Source organism: Argiope bruennichi, chromosome 2 (genome assembly GCF_947563725.1).
Source record: "Argiope bruennichi chromosome 2, qqArgBrue1.1, whole genome shotgun sequence".
Classification (NCBI taxonomy): Eukaryota; Metazoa; Arthropoda; class Arachnida; order Araneae; family Araneidae; genus Argiope; species Argiope bruennichi.
Window position 1 is genome coordinate 122097101 of NC_079152.1, and position 13509 is coordinate 122110609.

Consider the following 13509-nt stretch of genomic DNA (forward strand, 5'->3'; position numbering starts at 1 on the left):
CAAGGCTTTATTCAAAATTAATGGGATAATACATTTTGAAAGGACTTATGTTAAGTCAACAACACAAGAGTCAAAGCACTTTTCATATAAATTATCATAGTATTCTCAATTACTTAATACGTTAATTGAAGTTAAATCGTTTAGTAATGTATTATCTATAAAAGGGATTTGATATATTTTACTAAAATAAAAATAATTTATTTCTAATGGCCTTAAAAACTTTTATGCAACGATATCTTTTAAAACGTTTTATGTAACATACATCTTGAGCTGTATGTTTGTGGTCCATTACAATAATGATATCAATACTTTGAAACAATAAACAGATAACACGGTTTTTTGCACTGTAAACATTCGGCCTTGAAATTTCGATAGCTACAATCATGATTATGAAATTGCTCTTAAAATAAACTAATTGCTCGAAAAGTCAAATATCGCAGAAATGGGTAATGTGAATTAACATAACGCTGATTTATTCCAACAATCAGAAGGAAAAAAATGGAAATGTCAGAGACAATAAAATATTTTACTATTCCATTTTCTACGCTGCAAGTACTTGTTGTTTCACGCTGTGTCCATTACATATGATAAACAAATTTTTAAAAAAAATTAATTTTAATTCCAATAAGTAATTATATATTAAATTGGAAAAATAAGCACTTTTTTTTCCTTCAAAAATCTGATTTGACTTACTGCTCAAAAATTAACCAATGCGACAACAATAATTCGGCACGGTACCAATAATTCATCAATTTGTATTTATTTCGTTTAAGCGAATTCGGATTTTGAAGTGGCTGGGAAATTTTGATTTCAAGAAATCGGCAACAAGTAATATATCCTTTTTGTGTCTTCAGGTTTATATTGATCCGATTTAGAATGATCATATAAGTGATTTTGGCGGTGATTATATAAGCAATGATAATATAATTGATAAGCTATGATTGGTAATGAATATGTCGATAATTATATAAGCGAAGATAATCAGTAATTATATAAGCCGTTTTCAAATAGGCGCCTATTAGGCTAAGCATGATATCGAAAGGCTGCTATCGACACCAGGTCTAAATTTATTATTAGCCAAAAAAAAAAAAAAAAGTCTTAGAAAGTTTTCATTTATATCCACATAATATCTATTAACATACAAACCATATATCTGATGTAATTTAGTCTGCGTATCTCGTTTATTAGAGGGTTGTTGATACCGTATATAATTTGTTGCTGATCTTTTCGAAATCAAACTTTCAAAGCTTTTGTGGCACACAAAATTTAAAAACTAACAATATTCGCGCAGTTATCCGAAACGAATTTTTTTCGGCCCGCCTAGTATCATATTCCAAAGGTTCCATACATTTATATCAAAATTCCATTTACTGGAAATGTTAAATAATTTTATTTGTATATTATGCATTATCTAAAATATTTTTTTACTTTATTTAATGTAAATTGAATTTACAGAAAATGCAGAAGTAAACTTACAAGAAACAGGACTATGAGCAGTTCGAAAAAAGTGCCAATTAGAGGTAAATTATAATTTTTACATTCTTATAATATAGTATGCAATCTAAAATTAAACTGCTACCAAGAAAGAATGTCAACGCTTATATGCATGTCTGACATGGAAGTTATAAACTATTCCATACAGCCATTTTCCCAAATGTTAAATTCAACACACGATTGAAAAGATATAAAAAGAAACAAATTAATGAATGCCACTTAAATTACCAAAAATTAAATAAGGCGAATTATTTTCCATTTTGTTCGATTATCCGCATTATTAATGGAAATACCAAAAGAAGAATCAAGTCTCTGATTTTTTATAATCACCAGCCATCTTTGGTAACTAGTTCGTTCACCAAGAATACTGGCTGTGCTTATTTTAATTGAATCTCTGACACATAAGGTTCATTATTATCCCAAGAAAATACTTTTAAACATCAAATTGTGACAGACATTAAAGCTCTATTAATTTAATACCTTTACACTTGTACTTTATGTTTATTGCATACATAAATCATCATAATGGAGCTCGTTCCAATGACAATACAGCGTTCTTAAAAACGTAACTGTCTAGAAAGACTATCTTTTGACTGCATGTTGCCTTTCGCGATATTGTAGCTTCACTTTCTTATTCCTCAAGTATAAATATTAAATAAAATTTCCGCCCTAGATTTCAACGGCGGAATAAATATACGCCATTAAATATTTTATGAACAATAATATCGATTTTAGTTTCAGTCTATTAATGAAATCTACTGTTAAAAAAATGTTTTTTTTTTTTTGGGGGGGGGGGGGGAACCCTTCTAAAATGAAGAAAAAAATGTCGAAAAATTTGCACGGCAAATAAACGGGTATCACTAAAAGACTTTTTTTAAATTGTTAAATGCCATAATAATTAGTTTTGTGCAATAATATCTTCAGAAGTTATCGCCAAAAAAAACCACACTTAATCTGTTAATTAAAATTTCAAGCAAATAGCCTCGACGTGAATATTCTCATCCTCTAAAATATATTCTGTGCCAAATTTGTCCGCTTTAGGTCAAACGGTCTTCCCTATATAGTGCCAACACAACAATGTACACACACATTCTCCTTTATTAGTACTAGAGATAAAATCTTTATAGCTTATCTGAATCCTAAATCAAATCAGTTTCTATCAATTAACATAACTAACGATATCTTGAAATAATCGTAAAGGCTCAGCTTGGTCACAATAAAATTACAATTCAAACTTTTTATTGAAACATGATGATTAAAAAAAAGTATTACGGTCATCAATGATGCAAGAAATTTTCACAATTCACGCTATTTTCAATCAGATAATGAAAATTTATTTTAATAGCTTTTGCTACAGATGAGTAAGAAATAAACAAAGTTCTTTTTTTTTTTTTACTTTTTTGTATATATATAATACAGAGAAAGAACTGTAATCATCAAAAAATTCGAAATCGAGATTTTGACGAATCTCTATATTTCGTGCATCCCCCATTCGTTCGAAAAACACATTTTTGGAAAATGTCCGTCTGGCTGTGACAAATATAGCTAAAAAGCTCTTTCAACAAAACAGATGAAATTTAGTATACGGTCTTTACACCAAATTTATAGATTTCTATCAGATTTTAAGTTAAATAGGTTCAGAAAAAAAAATCATCAATCAAATTAATAAATTGATATCATTGAAAAAATAATTTTTTGAATTTTAAGATGATATAAAAATTATTTTTGTGCTTAAATATTTTAGGAAGTTATCGCGAAAACGCTTCAGCTTAATTATATTTTTTAAAAAACGAATCAGCTTAGTTAAAAATTCAAAAAAAAATCGATCCCAGGTATACATTCCCATCCTCCAAGGTATATATGTGCCAAATTTGGAAATAGTACATGAAAATATATGGACTGTAGAGTGTCAACACATTTACACTTTCATTTTTATTGTTTGTAGAAATTCAATACACATACACATTCATTTTATTGATTGTAGAAATTCAATACACCTATCTCAATAACGAACTACTTCTATCGCTGTTGTAATATTCAGGAAATTAAAGTCACAGAAGTTGGCAATACACTGATTTAGAAATAGTAGGTGCTCTCCAATTTTCGCAGCGATTGTAATAAAGAAAGAAGCAAATGACGTAGGAAAAGGAGAGATAACTTACTGTCGCAAACTTGCAGTTTGCAGATACGGAAGCCTTCCACACTTCTGAGCATGTGCCAATATACTTGATTTCGCCAAAATAAGATAAGATGAGAGATGATGGAGGAGGAGTTTATTTTTTTAACAAGTAAAATATTGAAACTTTTATAAAGTTTAAAATGAAGATACATTAGCGCAATTAAAAATGAAATTGAAAATCAATTTCAATTGAAAAGAGAAAGGCGATTTGAGGAAAACAAATGATTTTGAAAAAAAAAAAAAAAAAAAGAGGGACAAGTAATTTTGTGCAATCACAACCGAGTTGAGATTCACGGACTCAGATATGTCCTGTGTGATTAAATTGGCAGATATGCAAAAATTCTTACGATAAACAAAAATTATTTCAGATAAGTTTGGGATTTTCACAGAAGAACAAACTAGTCATACAGCTCTTGTACATTTTTAGCGTGGTTCTTAAAATAAGAATCTTCATAAATTTTAAAATAAGGAATTTCTAAAAATCTTATGCTGCATTACTAATAGCAATTCCCCGCCTTCTTTTGAAAACGAAATGAAATATGAAAGTGTGCAAATAATTATTTTGCATTATTAAAATATACAATTTCACTTGCAAAGAAAAAAAAATTAAGTTCTATAAGGTACAGGGCAATGACTCTATTTGGCATCTTTATAAAAAAAAAACTGGATAACATGTAAATTTCATTTAGTTCAAACATCAGGTGGTTACTGGAAAGCTCGCAAAAAAATGTAAGTGGAAAATCTATTTTTTCGATTTTCCATACAATGGTCATCAGCTGATCTTAAAAGTGACTTTAATAGATTTTTTTAAAGTATGCGAAATTGTTGATTAAAGAAATGAGAAAATCAAAATAAAATCAATATAGTTTAGAATTCTGGACTCTTCTTCCACCTAAAACACATCATCTTATTTAAATGATTGTTTGTTTTTTAATTGCCTATTGGAATAATTTCTTTTAATTGGAATTTAATATTGCCTATTTGGAGTTTTGCTGTATTGTTTATATATAGCAATACTGCAAATAACTAAAATGTAATTTCCAGAAAATCCAGATGGGCTGGTTAAACGAAGTTCTATATTTTAATCACATTCTTGTCATATGTTAATTGAAATTCATAGAAATATATGTTCGTCCTAAACAGCCAAGGAAATGCTGGTATATATCTACTAATTCTTTAATGAATACTAAACTTGTATTTAAATATAATAAGGCATAATCTACAAAATGTATGCTGAAAAATTTTTTTAAAAAAAGAACAATGATGGTAAAAGTAGAAATTGCACCATCTAAAAAGAAATCAGTAGTCTTCATACAAAATAAAATACACTGAAAAAACAAATTAAGTAATTACAACAAGTTCCACTCAAGTTTGGTGAAAAATTTAATTTAATTAAATACTGGATTTTTATCTTCAATAACTTCAAAACAGAATAACATGAATAATAAAAGTTTCTTCTCTTCCCACAATTTTTTTTTTATTTTTTCTAAGGAAGATTAATTTTATGTTTTACTAGCACTGCCATGGCTAGATACAAAATGCCCATTTTATGCTTTTTCATCGGATAAACAACTAAAATTTAGCTATGTACATTTGATTTTGGCATATTTTTATAATATTTTAACATGTAGAACTGTAAATATATTTAATTTCCAAGAAAATAGACTTTTCTCCCTTCTCTTAATTCACAATGCTATCATTATTTTGTATTATTTTCTTGCAATAATAGATATAGATATTAATATTTCTTGGTGTAATAAAATTAATTTATCACAAATTTTGTTACATAATTTTTATGTGACAATTTACTGAAGATGGTAACATCTAAATTTCCTACTTTAATTATCTAGTCAATAATTCTCAACTCCGTTTGTAGGCTATACATTTAATTTTACATTTAGTTCATACTAATGATTTTACATTTAGTTCATACTTTAGTTATGAGCTAATGATATGAACTAGATGTAAAACAAATCAAATCAATCAATCAGATACAACATTAAAATGGGTCAAAATAATTTCATAGTCATTATGATGAAAGCTAACTGTTACTAATTGTGATATCAAATAATCAACTGGCATACAATATCAATGATCTCCTTGGGCTTCTTTTATGGAGTTAAATTTCATGAAATTAAATTCAAATGGACATATTATTTCATGACTGAAACCACATCCAACTTATTGCATTGTTTGCTCATAACATATGCACCAGATGAGACTATTCTTTCAATAAGTGCTCTTTTTGTGAAAGGTATAAAATACTTTATAGCTTAAATACTGAGAATTTTAAAAACAAAATTTTGCAACTTTTATTTCCAATTTGTTTTTGTTTGTTTTATAATCATTACCAACAATACTTTATGCACTTTCAAATGGATTGCATATCATATCTAGACAAATGCATGCAATATAATTTCTTAGTAGAATCATATTTTCCAAGCTGGAATTTGAACTTTGTTATAATCAATAACTGCTTTTCAGTATTAACTGTTTCTCCTCTTTTTATTAAAACTGATTTTTAAAAAAATAAACATATTCTACAAATAATCAATTTTCCTCTCAACCAGCTCTATGCTTATAGCTTTTGATATGAAGAATATTCTATAGTATATGCTATTCAGCTGCTATAGCATATTCCGAAAATAATAAATTTTCTTCAAATCAGTGGTTATATTATAGCAGGTTATTTTCAAAATGAAAGTGAAGTTTTTAAATTTCCACTGATAATTTCTTTATATTATGAATCATGAAAGGGAGTGTGTCAACAAAGCAATGCATAATTTTGTCACAGAATGTTTTTATTTTTCAGGCAGATTTAATTTATTCAAATGGTACAGACTGATCAGAAATGGCCCCTTGAGTCATAAAAAAAGAATCAATTTTTGAAAAATTAGATGAAATTTCTATATAAGATTGAAAGTACAGAGCTTCATTAAATAAAAGAATAAATAATAATGTTAAAGCCTATTTGAAACAAATCAAACCATTGGATGTTTAAAAATAATTTTGAAAGATTCAATGTTTTATTAATATTATTTAAAAATTTTAATATTAACTTGTCGCTAAATACTATAACTAACAAAAACAAAATAAGATATATAACATTATATTTATTCTATACAAAAGTACAACTTATTTTGTTTATGTATTAGCCACTGGGTATACTATTGATACTTATTTTCAGATAAAGATTACAGTTATTTTATATATTACAGCTTATTTCAAAGAAGAAATAGAGCATCAAAACTAAACGAGTATATCAGGCATATGAACATAGATTTCTACTAGAGTCATAATCATTCATATGTTATTAAAAGTTTATCTAATGCACAAAACAGAAGTAAAGGCGCCTTTGAATAAGACTGCTAAAAAGACAGCAATGGTATTAATTATATATAAACTAAGCTCTGGTTAACTAATAAAAAAAATTCAGATTATATTTTAATTATACATAAAATAGCAATTAGTGAGAAAAAAACTTCATATTATTATGAAAAATAATGCTTAAAAATGCATATTTCAACTGTAGTGTGAAAAATTTGATTTAAGAATTAGAAGTTGGGAAAGTAAATATATTTTATTAGTAACAAGATAGAAGTTAATTAAGTTCAGTTTGGTTCATTATTAAAATATTTTAATACTTATGATAGGTATACAGTATGTATAGACAACAACATTATTTTATGGAAACAACTTATTATTAACTGTAATTTAATATGAATAAAGCATTAGATTTGACAATTAATAGAAAACTTTCAAGACTAGAATTGCTGCTTTATTTCTAAAATAAAAATAAAAAAGAAAATACACTTTTAAGTGTTAAAGAACTACATTATTAAACATGAAGTCCTTGACTCTTTTTAAACAATACCTCATATAACTTCTTAATAAATTTTTATAAGAATTAGAATTGCATGACTTTACTTATATGTATATATGAATATATATATGTGTATGAAATAGATATCCTTCATAGCTTTTAGATTTTGATTTAAGAGATTCCAAAAATACTTCTTAGCAATATATAAAAATATTTTGTCTCATTGTTGACAAATGAATGATCATTTAGTAATATAGGTCAAAAACAATAAGATAAACAAGAAATTCCAAAAATAATAAAAACAGCGCTTTCCAAAAATATAAATCAGAACCAAAAGAAAGGCAACTGCGCATTATTATTACTATTAGCTAAATATTTTTTTTTTAATTTTAAAATAACAATTACGAATTGAAATTATTTTACTTACGGTTTTGTAAATCTTATATTTCTTAAAGAAACAGAAGTCTCTGATAATATATAAACTTATAAATTTATTCTTTATAAACAAAATAAAAAATCCACGCTTTCGAAGAGAGAGACATGTGAATACTAAATAAATATTTCAATTTTTACATTGGAAGAATGAGGGTACACGATGCAAATAGGGGTCGCAACATACTTCGAACAAACGCGAAACAGAAAATGAAAATAAAAAGAAATTCGAACAATCCAAACATTAAGTTTAGTTGTTCCTTCCTCCTTCTCACGTGTACACAAAAGTAAAACAGTAAAGCGTATAATATATTTAAAACATCTCTGGCAAAGCCTGAATTTTCATGCAGTAATGTTTTATTTCAACGATTAAACGCGTTCTTCAATTTTACATGTAAAATTAATTTCCAATGGTGTTCTTGACACGAATATATTTATTTTCTTAATTAACAATAATACTGTAGAATGCATTCATAAACCTATGATCCCAAGCTGTGATAATAATATGTATCCTTAGTTCAAGACATGAAGGTTATTGTTACTAGTTTAGGATAATTATCTGTTTTTAAATTTAAACAGATATTAGATGAGCAGTGCAATTTACTCAAAATTATCGTCATTGATTAATGCGATGTAATCTCTTTAATATATAAATTGACTTAATATTGAGAGACAGTCTTTGTTTGCAGCTACAGACATTTTAATCAGTTTTGTGAATGAGAAATTTCTCGCTAGAGCATCTAATCAACTTAAAATCATTCTTGTATGTATATTAATAACCCAAAAGCACCCCAATATTGTAAACATTTAGGAAATATTGAATAGAATTGTGAATACTGAGGAATTGCGAAGATTACGTGAACAAAGTGCACAATATAGACAATATTCAAAAGACACTGAATGTGAGAGGTGCATGATAATCTTATCGAAGCAAGCACACAATTACCATAATCAACAATTGAAGTTCAAGACCTTGTCAGATCAGTCGACAAAATGCCACTGGCAAGACAAAAGGTACTGGGATTGAAACTTAAAGCAAATGTAAAAAAGGAATGTAATGTAGCAAATTTAGATTAAAAAGTCATCAAGAGATACGTTAAAAAAAATCAATTTCAATTCATGGTCGAATAGGTAATTAGAATTCATATTACGAATATTTATAGCATTGGAAACTAATCTGGAGAAGTTATATTACAAAAATTTTAAAAAGTTCAATTTAAATAATTTTGGCGGTAGGCGATGTGCTAGGATAAAACCTGGGACCTTGTGATTAGCAGTCCAGTAACTAAACCATTATACCAAAACCATCGTTCGGGTAGAAGAGTTGTTAACTGGCTTATATGCTATTCACCACATATTCTTCAGAAGTTCTGGACAAATGAGTGAGAAATTATTAGAGAATATGCTTTTAAGAATGTGTGCCATTGCTTTCCTGCTCAATTTATCTCTTTTTAACTCTTTAAAGGGCCATTTTTTTCTAGTCATATTATGTTAAAATATTTTTAGGCTTGAAATTAGAATAAGAAAAGGGATTCATTTAGCTTATTAGATAAATTTAATTTGATTGATTAATTAATTTGGTTAATCAATAATTAAGTCACAAGCCAAGACACATCATTTTGTGGGAGATAAAGAAATGAAGCATCTAAGTTTCTGTCTTTCTAAAAAAATTTGTCAGAACTTATACCAACCTACATAATTTCATATAAAGATTGATAAATTTGGTGGGAAGCATACTTCCCACGACCTTAGAAAGGGTCAAGAAGAGAATTTTACAAATATTCTTAATGGATCTTGACAACAAGAAAGAAGCTTCTCGAAAATGCAGTAATCTTGGTGATATCTGCATTAAATTAGAAATCTGAAAATCCTAGAAAATTCTGTACCCTATCTTAAGAATTATATAAATGACCAATCTGAAAAATTCTCTCTTTGGAGTGTTGATTGCTGAATGAGGTACCTACTACACTCGGAGCGCTATTGTGCTACTTCGGTTGATTAATAGAATTTTGCTGTCTGCTTGTGTTGCGAATTTCTTCTAGTTTTGTTCTTTGAGAATACCCAGGTTATGTTTTCATTACCGACATTTCATGTTTTTTTTTTTAGTGTAAAGAGCCACTTTACATTATCTAGTGTGGCAAATTGGGAGGAGCGAGGATAGAACCTGGGACCATATGGTTAGCAGTCCAGTAACATGACCATGATACAAAAGCAATTGCTCGAGTAGCGTAGCTGTTAACTGGCTTATAAGCTATTCACTACACTCTCCCTCCAGTGAGTCGGAGGTGAGACGAACGATATGGCTGTTGAGTGGTGATGTATTAGCTGTTGATTCTAATGCGCCTGTACCCATTTGAGCAGCGCCACGCGTTAAGGCGAGAGTGTGAGGGTGAGTGGTTGCTGCGTCAAGTGAGTCTGATGACTTTGGTTTTACTGCATCAAGTGAATCTGGCGACTTTGGTTTGCTGTGAGTATATGGTGCCACAACAGCTGTATGAAAGTTGAAGGTTCATCGTCCGAGGTCACCAATATGACGGATTGAGATGCGCGAGGATAAAACCTGGGACCTTGTGGTTCGCAGTCCAGTAACATGACCATGATACAAAAGCATTTACTCGTGCAGCGTAGTTGTTAAATGGCTTATAAGCTATTCATTACACTAGCATGCCGGGCTTTCATTGTATACCCATTGGACAATTTTTCCGTAACCCACACTGAAGTATTCGAATATAAATATTGTTTTTTGTGAGTAGATGAGTAATGAATATTATTCTTCGATTCGGAAGGTGTGAACTGAGGATTTACATTCTCACCAAAAATGAATAAAATTGAATAAGGTTAAAAATTATTTCTGTACAGAATTCTGTTTGATTATAATTGAGCTCAAAGTAACTTATAATTCATTTGATTTCAGAATTATTTTTCTGTGCGACGATATGGGGCTTCAGGCAAATGCTCAATATAAGGCCCTTAGAAAATTAAACCCAAAGGATCGTAGCTAGTGTGTATAGGAGTTTTAAAATTATTGTCCCATGCCATTTCGCTAGTCCTACCACTTTCACCTTATGCAGTTGCCTTGTGTTATAGTAGGGGTACTTCATCAGATTATATAGCGTTCCAGTGATATAATAGATACCAGTTAGAAACAAATTTTATAGAATTAATGAGCAAAAGATATAGAAAATGGTAATTTTTTATCTCCCAAACCAAGATTTTAGAAGATTCTCAAATTTTAGTATGGCTCAAAAACAAACAATCAAGAATTAATTTTACTATTTAATGTCTTCATATTTGATCGAAATCCTATATAAGTATGTTCCTAGAAAAATTCTAAAGTAATAAAAATATAATAGTAAAACACCGGAGTATATTTCTTTGATAACCCCCGAAATCACAAATTGTAAAGCTGATATCTTATACAAACACATCTAGCGGCTTGTGATATTTTTCTCGCACAATATTTGTTTTCCGGAGATGCGAATGCGTTCTTCCCATTTTATGCCTTCGACTTTCCAAATGTCCTCTTATATAGATTCAATCAAATTAGGGGGTGTATTAATCAATTAGAAGGATTGGTGTATAGACCAGATGAGGGTTGGGTATAAATGCTCCGATGCCATTGTGATGAAGCATTTATGCCTTTATGTAAACAACTGACACAATACGATGAAGCATTATACATTTTGTTTTTTTGAAAAGACAATATAATGTGGGAGCGCTAAAAAAGTTATATCAAACCCGATACCATTTATCTTCGATACACTACTGATTTGGATCCATCCTTTACAATCCTAAAAACCTTCACAAGAAAATTTCAGGAAAACGTTTCTACGATGACGATTAGAATGATGTCTATAAAAGATTTTTTTTATCTTTCTTTTTCTAAAACAAGAGAATTTGCTGAAAATTATTTAAAAAAATAAATTAATTTCTTTATAACAGAATGAGAGCGTTTATTTTATTTACAAATGCAAATGATATATTTTCAAAGTAACATTGCTTACAATAAAAACACATTCTTCGGCAATTTGAAAAATATTTCAAACATTTTTATGATCTTAATAAAGGTTCAGATTTCATTTAGGTATTTAATATTATTCCCAATTCACAAGAGCATAGAATCAACTTTTCGATAATTTTCTAGTAATAATATTCAAAAGCAAAGATCGTTTTATCAGTGAAATCTTTGTTGATATTTGTTTGCATCGGTTAGTTTAGTGAACCGCTACTATTGGAAACAATGGAGCATGATATTAATTTTTGCAGAAATTTTCTATTTATTTGTATATTCCAAAAAGGCATCGAGCAGTACTCGATGACTTCTTAGATATCGAGTAATCGACTTTTACAGTAAATAACATTTTATATAAGTTTATTTATTTACGGCAACAAGTATATTTAAGGTCCATTTACAGTCATTTTAAATTAACTTCACAAAAGTAGATACTATTTATAAAAATCAAAATTAATGAAGACTTTTTTCTTCTTTTATAATCAAAATATTTTTTTTAATAGAAAACATTTGCATTTTGTTTTATTTTGCCTAAAAACAAAAAGTCATATTTTATCGGGGACAAGAAATTGATGTTCATGTTTTAAATAATTTCCCACGAAATAAACCTAAATCAGTTTATTTTTCCATTTCATTTCTTCAAAGGCATACATTTAGTGACACTGAAATCAGATAAATGACAAGCTATAGAAAAATTCATTTAATTGCAATTCGGCATTCCCATTGCATTATCAAGTTAATAACGCTGAAAAAGTGGCAATGTAATTTACATGAAAAAAAGTATTTTTAAAGATTTATGTTTATTTGCAGAATGATTTAAACAAGCTAATTCATAAGTTTTAACAAAAAAAAAAAAAAAAAAAAAAACTTTTTGAATAGCAGATTGATTTGCACTCTATGACACCTTTAAATTTTCTCCTCTGTGGAGAAATTTGTACTTCTAATACTGTTGAAATTTCAATAATTTTTATGTTAAATTAGCTCAAATAAGGCTCTAATTCTGTCGAAATTAATTATTAAATATAACTACCACCTCATGAAAGAAATATAATTTGATTGAATCAAATAAAAGTCATGAGCTAATAATAGGATCTATAATACACCAAGTATATATATCTATACACTAGGAATACTACTTAATGCTCATATAGAAAAAAAAAAAAAAAAATCACAAATCCATTTAATAGGAAAAATATAAAAATGCCTATTATTTCAAGTATTTAATATGAATTTATATTACTTAGCTTGTAATATACTTAGATAGCTGAAATGCAACAAAGTATATATATATTTCTTTGTTACAATTTTTATCTTAAAGATATTTGTCTACTATTGTTTTGCCGAACTGTCTTAGACATTTAGAATATGAAATAGTTCATTTCTGCATTAATAAGAGATTTCTTTCAACTAAAGAATTTGTATATGAAATCATACATTGCACAATATTTATTCAAATGTTAAATATATTTTTAATAAGAATTTTTTTTAATAATAATCACAAAGAAATAACTATTTTCAAACACTTGAGCAGCTAAAATAAATAAAAAAATATAACTTAAATTAAATTTG

The 13509-nt window shown here is 28.1% G+C and overlaps 1 protein-coding gene across 2 annotated transcripts in view; it reads right to left on the reverse strand.

The window, feature by feature from the left end:
• Nucleotides 1–8131, reverse strand: part of LOC129955440 (uncharacterized) — a 182421-nt gene extending 174290 nt beyond the window's left edge. For both annotated transcript variants that reach the window (XM_056068226.1, XM_056068224.1), the window contains exon 1: nucleotides 7924–8131. The gene's annotated coding sequence lies outside the window, so the exon portion shown is untranslated. The remainder of the gene's footprint in view (nucleotides 1–7923) is intronic.
• Nucleotides 8132–13509: the final 5378 nt, after the last annotated feature.